At 38.2% G+C, this 16,366-nt stretch overlaps 1 protein-coding gene across 1 annotated transcript in view; it reads right to left on the minus strand.

The window, feature by feature from the left end:
- Positions 1-15,959, minus strand: part of LOC136857169 (cyclin-dependent kinase-like 2) — a 327,482-nt gene extending 311,523 nt beyond the window's left edge. The window contains exon 1 of the mRNA XM_067135607.2: positions 15,897-15,959. The gene's annotated coding sequence lies outside the window, so the exon portion shown is untranslated. The remainder of the gene's footprint in view (positions 1-15,896) is intronic.
- Positions 15,960-16,366: the final 407 nt, after the last annotated feature.

A 16,366-nucleotide genomic window follows, 5' to 3' on the forward strand; every position in this document is an offset into this window, starting at 1 on the left:
CCACATATTCCATCAATAAATAATCTCACAAACTTTATAAATGCCAAAATCCAAAAATGAAATATATAAAAGATAACTACGATTATTGATTTCATAAAATAGCTCTATTTTTTATTAGCAAGACGATGTGCAATTGGCTATATTGCTAACATATTGATATTTTTCTTGTAGCCTCTGATGCATGGCGCTGAACACTAAGAGTGTTAACTACTACAACTAACATACATTACCCAAGCTAGCTGGCCTGTCGCCGTAAGACGCTGCGAATCTCGACGGTGGCCCACGCCCGCCTCCAGGACCAGGAGGCTTCAAGGAGCGAGCGGATTGTCGAGGCTGTACTTGGCTTGTAGTTTGCAGTTTTTTCAAAGTTGACAAAAAGCATTCTAAGGAATAATAAGAAAATCTAAATACAAAATCATTTGCTCCAGCAGCGCTGGGGTAGATGGGCGTTCAATGCACGCCACTGCTTCACGGAATATTGGAGATAGAAAGGTAATAATTGATACACATGATTGGCATGATATGAGGTTTTATTGACACTAAAATAAAGTAAATAAAGCTTCACTCACAGTGCCTTTTCTGGTAACGTCAACATGCCGCGATTGCAGGCGCATCTGATGCCCTCTCTCACGACAGCTCTTTTTATACCGTACACGGGTCTCATGCGGCATCACAGACGTGTTGCTGTCCAGCGCCAACTGTTGGTCATTTGTTGGCATCTTTGTACACTCGTTGTTGGTATCAATACAACTCCATGTCATTTCAAGCATGTGTGGCCATGTGTACCTGGCGTGTTTCTGTCCAGCGCCAACTGTTGGTAATTTTGTGAACTTTTTTCATGTGAATAAAACCTCTATGTCAAGCCAATCATGTGTGTCAATTATTACCTCTCTGTCTACAATATCCCGAGAAGTATTGCCTCGTCAATAATTGTTAATGCACTTTTGAGTCACCCTGTACATCTTAGGAATATCATGTCATGTCAGGAAAGCATTCACAAATGAAAAGAATCGCAACTCATGTTACGATGTTTCTCCTGGGAGAATAATAGCACAGTTAAAATCGTAACTGTAGTTACGATGTTTGTACTGGGAAAAGTTAACTGTTTGCAAGTTTTACACCCAGTAAAACACTGCAAGTAATGAAAATCATTTTATTTTCCGTATTGAAAGAATCTCAGTAATAATAATAATAATAATAATAATAATATAAAAGAATTTATTGGACTCCAACCTATTCAATACATTACTGGATGTTAACATTTTTAGTTAAACATCGTTAAAATGGAGACATGTTTCGCCCTCCATGTGGGGCATCATCAGTCATATCAAAGCACCTCAAAATTAAACCAGACGTCTGGTTGGAAATTATGAACAATATATGTAAGAAAGAATACATTAAAAACACGTACAAAGTGACCAACGGAGTTGACTACCTCATGAATCCTAGGGCGAATTACTTTGGTTGGAACCAAATTACAAATAGACAAATTGGAATGTTTTACCTCATCAATTTTAACAATTAGAAATAAGTGTACAGTAATTATAAATTGTGTTTTATTTTGCCAACATTTGTATATACTACGCAGAACTACCATCGAACTCAATATCATACGGACTTTGATTACTTCCATTTTTATACTGTGCATATGATAACCTCATTTTAATATTAACAAACCACTAGCGTATTTTACTATGTGTAACTAGTCTGTTGTTATTTCGTTTAGGATAGAACTTTGTACGTGTTTTTAATGTATTCTTTCTTACATATATTGTTCATAATTTCCAACCAGACGTCTGGTTTAATTTTGAGGTGCTTTGATATGACTGATGATGCCCCACATGGAGGGCGAAACATGTCTCCATTTTAACGATGTTTAACTAAAAATGTTAACATCCAGTAATGTATTGAATAGGTTGGAGTCCAATAAATTCTTTTATATTATTATTATTATTATTATTATTATTATTATTATTATTATTATTATTATTATTATTATTATTATTATTATTATTATTATTATTATTATTATTATTATTCAGTAAAACACTGTCGTAAGTCCAATGTGTGTTTGCGATATATATCGATGTTTATCGTTCTCGCTGCAGTTTTCTAGGGCCGCCATTAGTCATGTGCCCGTTGTAGATGCGGTCATCAGTATGAGGGTAACCGCTGGCCTCGCTGAGAACGGGTTCCGTGATCGCTATTTATGTCTTTCTGGTGTTTCAATACATTTAACACTCTAGAGTTTAACGATACACGATATAATCCTATTCGAACTTCAAAACCCTTCAAACTACATTGTATTAGATAAAACAAGCAAGAACGTATACTACGTCAGCGTGTTTAATATTCACAATGGCACTGAAGGGACAGAGTGAGGTGATTATTGTTTTAACAGGAAGTACACCTGGGAACTTATCCTCTCCTATTAGTAATCAGAGGAAAAAAATGGAAGAGATCCAACGCTTCAAAAAATTAAAAGAGGGAGGGGGCGTGAAAATGAAAGATCTTGAATGCCTTGAAAAGGTGAGGAATCGAAAGAGAACAGAAGTTGATCAAGGAAGGTCAAATAGGAAAGATGCTATTTTTTTTTGCTAGGGGCTTTACGTCGCACCGACACAGATAGGTCTTACGGCGACGATGGGATAGGAAAGGCCTAGGAGTTGGAAGGAAGCGGCCGTGGCCTTAATTAAGGTACAGCCCCAGCATTTGCCTGGTGTGAAAATGGGAAACCACGGAAAACCATCTTCAGGGCTGCCGATAGTGGGATTCGAACCTACTATCTCCCGGATGCAAGCTCACAGCCGCGCGCCTCTACGCGCACGGCCAACTCACCCGGTAATAGGAAAGATGAATATGAGAAGCCTGATGCAAATAAGTGGAAGTATTGGCAGAGCTAAGGGAGCCATCGTCTTAAACCCACGCCCGAAATTGAGAGTTTCTATGCCTGGTTCAAAAGTGTATAGGGCGATACTAAGCTATTGAAAGAGGTACCTACGGTACATAAGAATGTATTTACTATTCTACTGAACAAAAATACTCCCAATGACAATTAAAGGAATATTTGAATATTAAAGAAGAATGCAATCTCTATTCTACCGAACAACAAATAAACGCATTTTGTCTCTCGCTTAACGGAACATAAAAACTACTGTTTGATTGTACCGACAAAGGTTTCGATATAACTGCGGAAGATCTGTGCCAAGAGTATCTATACAGAGGACACGTAGTGGAGTGCTAGTGTTCTACTGCTGCTGCTCCAAAGAGCATGCATGTGAGACAATGACACTGTTTCGAGTCAGCACTTTAGCAATCTGAGGTCAGCTGATACGTGCGGAACGTTTAATGTTTCATTTGCGCCAGGTTGACGTTTCGTACAGAATTCCCGAAAAAGAATTACTAGTATAAATAGGAAGTATAGAATTTCTATCCTCATTTTATTGTAAGTGTTTGTTAATAACCCACTTTTTAAAAAGATCAGTTTACATATAAATATTTACAGTTCGAAAGTTTGAACAAAAGAATATTCAAATAATTACATCACTTATGAAGCGACGAACAGCCGCTGTAGAAAATAATTGTATCACTTGGCTCTCTACGTATTTCTCCGTATACATACGCTTGATATTATACTTTGAAATAGGGCCTGTATCTAAATTCATAAATCTGGTCCAGACGGTTGAGGCGCTCGCTTTCTGGCCCCAACTTGGTAGGTTCGATCCTAGCTCACTCTGGTGGTATTTAAAGGTGACAGCCTCGTGTCGGTAGATTTACCGGCACGTAAAAGAACTCCTTCGGGGCTTAATTCAGGCACCTTGGCGTCTTCGAAAATCGCAAAAAGTAGTTAGTGGGACGTTAAGCCAATAACATTATTATTATTACCGGTATACTTGTTGGCTGAACGGTCAGCGTACTCGCCTTCGGTTCAGAGGGTCCCGGGTTCGATTCCCGGCCGGGTCGGGGATTTTAACCTTAACTGGTTAATTCCAATGGCACGGGGCTGGGTGTATGTGTTGTCTTCATCATCATTTCATTCTCATCACGACGCGCAGGTTGCCTACGGGCGTCAAATAGAAAGACCTGCACCTAGCGAGCCGAACCCTTCCTGGGATATCCCGGCACTAAAAGCTATACGACATTTCATTCCATTACCGGTATGATTATAAAAATTCCCAAACTATTATATTTGTTTCGGATGAAAAAAAGGATTTTGGAAAATGTATCTCAGCAATTTCATGCAATAACACTGAAATAAGATTTAAAGTGCCCATTCAGCTTGGTCTTAGCCAGTTGACGAAAGTATCATTCAAGCAAGGATCTAGCACACGGTCGCTTTCCGGTGGTTTCATAGCAACGCCTGAGAAGAAACAAGGTTACCCGCACATCACTGCTGATCTGTTGGTAATCTAACCAGTCTACATCACGGCGTTGTTTTGGCATGAATAGTAGAACGGAGTAGTCCGGCTCCTAGGCTGAAAGGTCATCGTAGTAGGCTTCGGTTCCCAGTCGGGTCGGATATTTTAACCTTGTCTGGCTAATTCACCTGGCTCGGGGACTGGTCGTTTATGTTCGTCTTAATACACATCTTCCTTACATACAACACATTACACTACAAACCACCATAGAAACACACAATAATTAGTATATCCCTCCACATAGAGTTGGCACCAGGAAGAACATCTGGCCATAAAAATTGGCTAAATCTATACAAAATTCCGACCCCAAGCAACTGGGAATAGGGAGAGAAGAAGAAGAACAAGAAGAACAAGATGATGATTATGATGATGATGATGAAGATGATTGCATGTACACCTACCGTAACTTCTAACTTCTATCTATTGTCACAGATAACTTTAAAAGGACAGACTGTCTTCGGCTCGCCTCATGGCTAGCAATAGGAAGACTACACACTCTTCAATCACAAATATTTCTATATCAAGGCTTGTTTTCTTCCTTCTCAGTGTATTTCAAGCGGAGTCTCTCATCTGTGCTCGTACTAGTAACATGCATATTCTTTTTTTCTATATGTGAGGTTGCTTGCTTGAACATGATCCCATAAACTGATGACAGCCAAGAGGAGTAGGCACTTTTATAATCCCTCATTTTTCTCAAGAAAATATTGTGATTGTACTTCGGGCAATATTCAGTTTACATTTTCCAAAGTTTCTTCATCTGAGCCAAGTAGGCCTATAATGATTTGGGAATTTGGATACAACCCCTATTTCAGAGTATAAAATTAGATTAGGAGAAATGCTTAGAGAGCCAAGTGAAGAGTTTGTTCATCACATATTACCTGCTGTAATTGTTTACAGATACTTTTGTTCAAATGTTCGAAAGTAAAAAAGGTTCTAAATAACCATGCACAATACAGTGAGGACAGACATTCCATACTTGCTATGTTTTACAGAATTCTGTACGAAACGTCAAACCTGGCGCAACAGAAACACGCATACGTGGAATCGAGAGGTATCGAGTTCAGATTCAAGTTTCTAAGACATAAATACAGGTGTAACAATAAAGTAGGCCAAACGTTCAGGGCACATTCCTCACACGCAGAAGAATAAAATATGTTATATGGATATAGGTCCGGAAGCGCTTTATTTCCATGTTAGAACTCATTTTCTATAACTCTGCATAGTAAATTAATCATGGAAAACACACAGGAACAGAATGTATCAGCATACCACAAGAAACTCTTTCTCAGATAAAATGTTCAAAATACCCTGCGTTAGCTTTGATACATGCAGCAACCCGCCTCGCATTGAGTCCCGGATGCACTAATATATCCCTGGAGTACATGTATATGTACATATAATAATAATAATAATAATAATAATAATAATAATAATAATAATAATAATAATTGGTGGCGGATCTTTAACCAGAGACATTGAGAAACAAGAAAGAAAAATTTTACGAAAATGTTTTGGCCCAGTTTGTATAGATGGAATATGGTCAAAAAATCATCCCAGGAGATATATTGTCATTCTGAAAAAAATTCTCACACCTTTCGGAAAAGACGATTGAAATTGTATGGACACATTATCAGAATGAACACCAACAGGCTAACTAAAAGAATTCTCAACCTGGCCCTTTCATTAAAAACCAAGAACAGCTGGCTTCGTGAAATTGAAACAGATCTCCAGGTAATCAACATCACAGAAGACATTGTACAGGACAGATGTAAATTCAGAACTAAAATCGACAATCACCACTTTGAAGACAAACCCAACACCAGAGCTACTATAACTTGGACAGAACGAAGGAAGAAGCTCAGCGAGAGGATGAAGAGATTTTGGGAGGTAAAGAAGGCCAACACATCAGCTAAGCAAGTTCAACCGTGCTCCTGAGTAGGGCATAACGATGTAAAATAATAATAATAATAATAATAATAATAATAATAATAATAATATCCCAGCTATTTCTGGGGTCACTGGAGCCAACCAGCCTCGACGCCACGTAATAGTTTTAAGATGAACATCTCAACCCAGGATCGACCGGCATTCGAACCTCAGCCTTCCGGATGGGAAGCCAACAGCTAATCCAGTGAGCTAATGATGGTAACAATATTGATGATATTATTATTATTATTATTATTATTATTATTATTATTATTATTATTATTATTACGCGCGGCTCCATGGCTAAATGGTCAGCATACTGGCCTTTGGCCCAAGGGGTCTCGGGTTCGATTCCCGGTCGGATCGGAGATTTTAACTTTCATTAGTTAATTCCTATGGCTCGGGGGCTGGGTATTTGTGACGTCTTCAGCATTAGATTTCATCTTAGATAGGGCCCCATCCTCACAGACGCTCACGTCGCCGATACGGCGTCAACTTGAAAGACCTGCACCAGGGCCTCTCCGGAGGACACACGCCATTATTATTATTATTATTATTATTATTATTATTATTATTATTATTATTATTATTATTATTATTATTAGGGAGCGGATTTTTATGTACCAAAAATGTGAAAAATATTTATTTTTTATGTGCTGAAAAACTTTAAAATATGTGATAAAAAATTGAAATTATTTTTCTTTAAATATCACATAACTACTCGCGCTCAAGAAGTAAATAAGTATAATGTTTTGTATTAGAATATGGTGCTACCAAACGTGCTCCTTAAGGCAAAATGGTGTCTGTGCATGGAAGCGTGCTGTATGGTATATTAATTTTTGATATTCCAGAGTAGATATTATGAATGGTTATTTTTTAAAGGTAATGATTTGCTTAAATATGGCAAAAGCAACCTATCATGTTTGAAAAAATAGTACCAGTTCGTACTCACCCATCACAAGCTGGAATATTAGTTGCTAGAAGTAGTCTCAGAATTGCAGTGAACAACAAAGGTCATCTCCAAATTGTCCATCACAAATGCATGCCGATTATCTCTAAGGAACGCCTTATACTGCGAAAACGATCGCTCCACATCACAGGAAGTCAGACGAGCATAGTTAAAGAGAGGAATGTCACCAACAATAACGCCATCAATTTCGCCAACATGAGCACCCTCTAATACATTAGAAATTTGGCACATTGCTTGAAATCCTCTGTTTTTCCTGAACAAATTTTGACATTTGACCTTTAACAGTCCCTGTATCTGCGAAGCCGGGAGTGAATCTAATTTACTTTCAACAGCGCGCACTTCCTTCACTGTTTCGGACAACAGGTTAGTGGATTTTTCAAGTATGTCTATAGTTTTACACAAGAAGCTTAGATTGGCAGATATAAACGCCAAATCATTTTTCAAAGTGCTGTCTTTTAGTATCTCTTGAAGAATCTCAATTGACGACGCATCGTTTTTATCTAGCACGTTCACAACGGATGCAAAACTTTCCAAATTGTCTGTGTAGTATACCACAGCGCTAAGCCAGGTACCCCACCGCGTAACAATAGGCAGAGGAGGAAGCGCAAGATCCAGGTTTTTCTTTTTAAAGAGATCGATTTTTGAGGGTGCTTTTACGAAGACTTTTTTGCCATTAGACACTAATTTATCCACTTGAGGATACTGTGCCCGCACAGTTTCACATAACCTGTGTAGAGCATGAACAACACAAGTTACGTGTATCATTTTCGGAAAGCTCACAGAAAGGCCTTCGGCTGCCTTTTTCATGTAAGCTGCACTGTCAGTAAGGAAAAGCAATACATGGTCGTATTTTATACCTTTTGGTCAAAGTAAGTGCATGGCTTCATTGAATAACCTAGCTACAGTGACGTGGTTTGCAGCAAGCATTTCTTTACACGCTAGCAAATAAGAATGTTCGCAAGCAGTTTTGTCATTCTTCAACACACCAACTACAACATTTCCTACTTTTCTGCCACTTGAATCAGTGGTTTCGTCAATGCTCACCCACAGTTTTTCCCTATCACATACAGCCCGAATTCTCTGTAAAGTTTCTTCGTAACATTTTGGGAGATAGTTTTTCCTTAATGTGGATTCGTCTGGAGGCTCAAAATTAATGTACTTTGTTAGAAAATTTCTCAGTCCCGGATTATTTATTTTACCAAGAGGAATGTCAGCGCAAACAAATGCTCTTCACACATCTAAATAATACTGGGAATATTTAGATGGGCGTGCATTTGAAGTAGCTGGTTCAGCTATTAGTAATTGTCGCGAACGCACACGCGAAGCAGCCGCAGTATGCTTATTTCGAGACAAATGCTGGATTACTTGAGAACGTTGATCTGCACGTACTGTTTTACCACACGGTTGGCAAAATAATACTTTTCCATCGGTAGTGAAAATGCTTTTAAATTCCACTACATATTGTTGAAGACGCGACCTTGTACTCGACTTCTCTTTTGGCATTATTTTGCAGGTTACGACACACGCATTTACGGTGAATCACTGTTTCAATAAAATGAATAGCAGCGGACACTGAAGGAAATATTTCTTATAAATCCATACAAAATCACACGATCACGGGAATGATATATGGACCCGAACAGCTAACCTTACTCTTAGGAGTGATGAAATTCCACTACCTAATGGTGGGGCCACATTCTTCCGAGTCTCCCATGTCGTAACGGAATTACATCACCTTATCTCTCCGTGATTGCCTTTCGCTGATATTCTATAAACAAAACCCGAGAGGGCTGACTCATAAAGAGTTGGAATGACATCATGCAAGGAAACATCTTGTGCAGCAAATCAAATCGCTGTCTAAATGTAACGACGTAGCCAGTGACCAGCAAGTTTTAGAACATATGGAGGGAAGTCCATAAATAGCCGAAACATTCAGATACATTATGTTAAATACACTGTTAAAACAATACCGTAATCGTAAAATGAAAATATGAGCATTGTTTTATAACACAGAAGCATTTTAAATGTTATTGATCAACAAATATTGGCGATTTATGTGCTTATTATAGATTTTCTTAAAATATGTATTTACATTAAAAAATTGTGAAAATATGTGTTTTTATGTGAAATAAGATTCAGGTTTTACACTTGGGGATGCACAATAGGAATAATGAACTTCGTAACTTGCGTTAAAACTTACGCAAAAAATATGTAATTACATAAAAATCCGCTCCCTTATTATTATTATTATTATTATTATTATTATTATTATTATTATTATTATTATTATTATTATTATTATTATTATTATTGCATTTAAAGGAGAAAACCTATAAAGCTGTCGTCCGAGGATTCCATTCGAGTTCACAAACTGAACCCATGATGAAGGCAAAGTACTGTGAGGGATTTGCTTCTTCTTTGCTTCTTCATCTCCACAGTCTTTAAGTTGGTGGGTCTGCAAATTCTTCCGTTAAGAAGCCGGTATTTTTTGCATCTTTTTATCCTTTTTCGACCTTGCTCTCTTGTATTGGACTTTCCCTCTTAATACGACTTTCGATCCTTCCCTGATGAAGCGCGGTGAACAGCTTGCATGTCGCAGCAGATGACCAACCATGCCACTTCTTTCAGCAACTGTGTCCTCCTTTCACCTACTCGTGCGCATAATTCTTTGTCACTCCCCCTCTCTCGAGGTTTTCGTATGCATCACCAGGATGATGCTGGATTTAGAATGCTAAACTAGTAGTATTTCTTCCAATATTTTCCTTCTATGGAATTGCTTGCCGTACTCTTGTAGTAGTAGTAGTAGTTGTTGTTGTTGTTGTTGTTTTTGGGTAATTATGTTTTAACTTTTCTATCACACTACTGTAAGTGACCACTGCCACCAGGATATTTCCCAATTGCGATGTATTTGTTAATAATAATAATAATAATAATTCCCCAGTAACAGATCTTAAAAGGCTCTCTATTACTCTTAGGCCTCCGTGACATACGTTCGTATTCTCCAGATGATAAATTTCACAAATATTTTTCTCGTTCGAAGAAAGACAACGCTAATGAGCTTCCTATTTGGAAAACTGCCTCCTTGGCTTTTATGTCAACTTTACTTCTGCCATCTGATGTTACACACCTCCTCAGAAACTTGACTTGCGATAGATTTGCGCCTTAAAAACACTAGTCAGCCTTCTGTTTATCTCCTCTGGTACACATCATTATTTTGGATTTCTTTCTATTTATTTTCAGGCCATATTTTTCTTAAGAACATTTTTATATGGTGGTGTTTCTTGCAATTCTTCATTAAATACCAATCAGAACAACATCATCTGCAGAACGGATTGTTCTATAGCACATGCCACTTAACATTGCCCTATTTGTGCAGGTTTCGTCGAACTAGCATTGAAAAGTTAAAATTAATTCAATACATGTATACTGAAATCTGGCAAGTACGCTTCCAATTCCAGTATCAGAGTCAAGAGATGTTTCCAATTAAATTTCACGAAGAATTATTATCAAACACGTCGGAGTTAGAGCTGTTTAACGGTGTGCTGGCTAAGAAGTTCAACGGACACGAGTGTTTTCATTACCTTTTATCATGAAATGTGCGTGAGTTAACAATGTCAGCACGCAAACCTATGCGATATGGTTACCTCGGCTTTGACCGTCGTATGAATACATTATCCGTCGCGACCTTGAATGGTGCATGGTACACCCCTATACCCAGTTAAATCGCAGCTGCACGATTCGAGTCGTGTTTCACTCGAGATTGACTGGTATAAATGTTAAACTAAAGCAAGGTGTGCTTCGTAAACTTCAAAGAAGTAATAATAATAATAATAATAATAATAATAATAATAATAATAATAATAATAATAATAATAATAATAATAATAATAATAATCTAGTAAATAAGTTCAAGTACTTAGGAAAAGTAATTCAGCCATCGTGAAACAAAAAAGGAGAGGACCTCAAAATTGCAGAAGGCCTATACACTCACCTGGAAGAGATAGGCCTATAACAAAACGTCAATATCCAGGAACGCAAAATTAAGACATTACAACTCAATTATCAAACCTGAAGCACCATACGCCTCGTAAAGCTTCATCATTGGAGGCAGATCACTTATTATAAACATAGAGAAACAGGAGAAAAAAATGTTGAGAAAAATCTTTGGTCCAGTCTACTCAGTGGGAATCTGGATGAAAGGGAATTCTCGCATTATGAAATCATCGACACCATCAGAAAAGGGCGATTAAGTTCTATGGCCACATTCTCAGAATGAACAATGACAGGCTCACCAAAAGGATTCTCAACCTTGCTCTCTCGATGAAAACCAAGAACAACAGGCTTAGTGAAATAGAAACAGACCTTAAGGAAATTATTCAAGATCGACTCCAATTCAAAAAAAGCAGCTAACAACTATAATTTTTCTGAGAAAATGAATACCAGGACTGAAGAACGGAGTAAAATTTTCAGTGCCCAGTTGAAGAGATTTTGGAAGAAAAATAATCAACATCAGCTCAATAAGTTATATCGCGCTCCACAGATCGGTATAACGCTGTAATAATAATAATAATAATAATAATAATAATAATAATAATAATAATAATAATAATATCATGCCTTTGCTGGCAAGACCTAGAGTTTACACTGCACTATGTCTTCTAGTGTGGGCTAGAACAAATTTGTTACTTTCATTCACGTGTATTAGTCTCGTCCTTGGCTTTGATGACATGAAAGTGACCGAGGTATGAGTGGTGCTCGTAATGCCATTTCTTATGCAGCCAGCCCCTGTTGTGAATGGTGTAAAAATTGTTGCTCCAAACCAGCCGCCGGGCTGAGCACTCAACATATTTTTACAATTGGCTTTACATCGCACCGACACAGATGCGACGATGGGATAGCAAAGAGCTACGAATGTGAAAGAAGCAGCCGTGGCCTTAATTAAGGTACAATCCCAGCAATTGCCTATGGCCTCACCAATCGCGAGCAGGCACATTGATTTGGCGCAATTTAAACTGCCTTTGTATCAATTTCGAGGTTTTGCTTTTTCTTAGCTCTACCAGTCAGCACAGACAATGTCCGACACCTTGGCTGAATGGTCACATCCTTAAGGCCTTCGGTTCAGAGTGTCCCGGATTCGATTCCCGCCCGGGTCAGTGATTTAAATCACGTTAATTCCTCTGGTCCGGGGACTGGGTCTTTGTGTTTGTCCCAACACTCTCCTCTTCGTATTCAGACAACACACCATACTACCAACCACCACAGAAACAAACAATAGTGAATGCATCCTTCTACATATATTTGGTGTCGGGAAGGACACCCAACCAGAAAACAGGCCCAAATCCATATGTGCGACACCACAGGTGAGAGAAAATCGATGGAAGAAAAAGTCAACAGAGACAATGAAACGCTATTTCACAAACCAATTGCTGGTATTTTAATTCATTTTGTCGAGTCAACACTGAAAGTGTCATTAGAGATTTATATGCCCAAGAGTGCCGAGTGGCCTTTTCTTCAAAACAAATATACAAGCCATTGATATCTTTGGCCTTCCAAGCAGACTGCTGCCCAGCCAAATTACCTGCAGATATTGAAGTTACGTGATCAGCATGGCAACATTCTCAGCCGTACTGCTTGACTTTCGCGACAGTGGGACTTTGTTTTACCTTTCAGAAATCCTACAACCTCTTCCTCTGTTGGAACCGTGATCTTGGGATCTGGATTTGATTAAGATAATGAGGCTGCTATTATTATTATTATTATTATTATTATTATTATTATTATTATTATTATTATTATTATTATTATTAGCCGGCACCACGATCTAAGGATAGCGCGCCTGCCCCTCACCCAGTGGCCCGAGGTTCGCTCCCCGGCCAGATCAGGGATTTTTCCGGCATCTGAGGACTAATTCGAGGTCCACTCAGCCTACGTGATCACGGCCGAGGAGCTAACTGACGGCGAGATAGCAGCCCCGGTCTAGAAAGCCAAGAATAACAGCTGAGAGGATTTGTCGTACTGACCACACGACATCTCGTAATCTGCAATTTTTCGGGCTGAGCAGCGGTCATTTGGTAGACCAAGGCTCATTGGGCCTGTTGCGCCAGGGTCTATTATTGCTTGTTGTTTTAAGGGGCCTAACATCGAAGGTCATCGGCCCGGGTCTATTATTATTATCATTATTATTATTAGCCTCTTACTCGTTCTAGTAAACATCTGTAAATCGGAAGCTAAGTGTCCTGATTCACGTATTAGAAATTTTACAGTTGAGTCAATGTAACAACATACCTCGAACGGAATATGGACATAGCACAGTATTAACCTTCTTTATTTCGCGGTCTATACCGTAGTTCTTTGGACATAGTGCAATATACCTGTAAATATTCGCCTCAGCTTCAAGTAAACAGACACCGAAACGATGTATTTAATGTATACTAACTTCAATTCCTTTCTTTGCACTGTCTAAATTTCATGTCATTAATACAGATTCTTCAATAACTATGGTTATCCGACAGGAATTTCATTCCAATATATAAAGTGGCTGATCACATGATAACGAAAATCATCGAATACAGCCACAAAAAGAACATTCACTATGTGATGTCAATGTTTAGTTATTGTCATAGGTGATCTTTGTGATAATTTCCTTAAACTCATGCAAAAATCAATCATCCCTTCAGTCAATTATCTAGCTTATAGACAAAATAAAATTACTGACATTAATTTTAAGTCAATGTATGTATGAAATAAGTAACAGTCAAGAATAAACTCTCAAAAGATGCTAAATTCCATTATTGTTAAAACTCAGGTTATTCTTCCTAAAGTATATAATTATATTTATATCATAATATGGTCCTAAAAATACTATTTTGTTATTCCCTGTGAAAACAGATCTAATTAAAAACTCATTGAGAAGTTAGTCCAAAGAGATATTTATATGGTGTTTTAACATGCTGTATCACTCTATGAATGAACCCTCTAACGTTTCAAGCAGTTACATAGCAATACAGTTGTTAATCATGCCCTACAGGAGATATCTATTTTATAACTTTTAGGATATAGTTAATGTTGGGAGAAATAATTAGTTAAATTCCATGGACTTAAGGTACAGTAATGTTGTTTACTTCGTAGTCTGCACAATTAGACCCATTTTCACTTTTCAAATGGATGGTCATTAAGAAGACTGTGTGATTTCGTACAGTACCTAACATAAGTTTAAGAACACCAGCGAAAATCAATTAATGAACTCCTGATCCTACATTTATGGTACGAATTGGTCTGCAAATATTTTGTCCAGAAGCACAGCAGGCAGTACATATATGTTATCCAGAGCATCCTCAGTAACCTATCTAAGCTTAGCAACTTCTTGGTTTGGAGATCTATAGGATTCTAACACCCGTTTTATTTATTTTCTATGATGTTATTAGTTTCACTTTAAACAGTTAAGTCTGTTATTATGCTCCACAATGCTTTTTGCCATGAGACTTGCGAGGGATATCTCTCTGTTCATCTTGTGTCTATATCCTTTTTCAGGATGAGAATTATTGTTGACATTTGCTATAATGATGGTACCGTACTTGTTTCCCAAATTTTCTGGAACCACCTAATTGCCAGCTGGAGTTCATAATCATCAATTAGTACAGTACCTACTGTACTTGTTCCCGTAATGGGCCACTTGAGTCATCTATCTCCTTTTTGAGAGACTGATCTTCCTTTTGACTTCTCATGAGTTTCTCCTTGGATATGTATCTTTCTTTTGAGCTTGTGCATAATACACCGCAAGGGCTCTGACTACCCCAATCAATCAATCAATCAATCAATCAATCAATCAATCAATCAATCAATCAATCAATCAATCAATCAATCAATCAATCAATCAATCAATCAATAAACAAATAAATAAATAAATAAATAAATAAATAAATAAATAAATCACCTTTGAACTTCACACAGAGCAGTCACCCAGGTGGCATATTCCCTATCTGTTGTTCGCCTAGTCTTTTCTTAAATAATTTCAAAGAATTTGGAAATATATCACACGTCTCTCTAGGTAAATTATTCCATCCCTTACTCATCTTCCTATAAACGAATATTGTCCCTAATTTGTCCTCAGGAATTCCAGTTTTATTTTCATATTGTGATCTTTCTTACTTTTAGAAACACTAGTCAAACTTTTGTCAGCTCGGAACATACCGCCTAGTCAAGCAGCTCGTCTCCTTTCCCTCAAGACTTCCCAACATTGCAACATTTTCGTAACTCTACTCTTTTGTCGAAAATAACCAAAAACAAATCGAGATGCTTTGTGAATCAACTTATAAGATACCACAATACATTGTAACAGTATTACGCAACTGAATTACAATTCCAAAGCATAAATAAAAGCACACGGCGAATGGCTACTCTATCTGAACAACGATCGAACAAATCTTTGCTATGCTATGACGTCGTTGTCGCGTCATCGAACAATTGTTTCCTTGTGGGAACTGCGCTGGCACACAACGGTGCAGAGAAAATGAGGCGAACAGTCAATGGAAGTAAATGTAAATAACGAACAACGTAGTTACATGCATGAAGGATACACTTACCGAGCACAAGCGGGCTGGCTACCTCGTGAGTTGAGAAGGCTGCGACGCCATCATACAGAACAGTGTTACCGTGGCCGCGTCTCGGAACAGAATGTCTGCCAGGTGCAGGTGGGTGGTACTCGGGCGAGCAGGCACCGCCATGAGGGAAGGATCGATACTCGGAGCACGCTATATTGATTACAAATACTTCTCTTCTCTCAATTACTCTAGCCTACTAAGCCCTTTCACTCGAACTGTTCCACATATTGTACTCCACACGCATGAGTGACAGGAAACTTTCATATTCTGTACCAGTGGTGGTTCGTGACATTTTACTCTGGCAGGGCTGTGCCACCATCTCTTCGCCGTTCCCAATCGGTCCAGTTTTCACAGACCCGCACCGCGATTTTTTAGCTAAAATATAATAAGAAGAATCCGATGACATTGGCAGAATAGAAATCTGCTTGCGAGACGGAACGATCACGTAGCAA

Source organism: Anabrus simplex, chromosome 1 (assembly GCF_040414725.1).
Source record: "Anabrus simplex isolate iqAnaSimp1 chromosome 1, ASM4041472v1, whole genome shotgun sequence".
Lineage (NCBI taxonomy): Eukaryota > Metazoa > Arthropoda > Insecta > Orthoptera > Tettigoniidae > Anabrus > Anabrus simplex.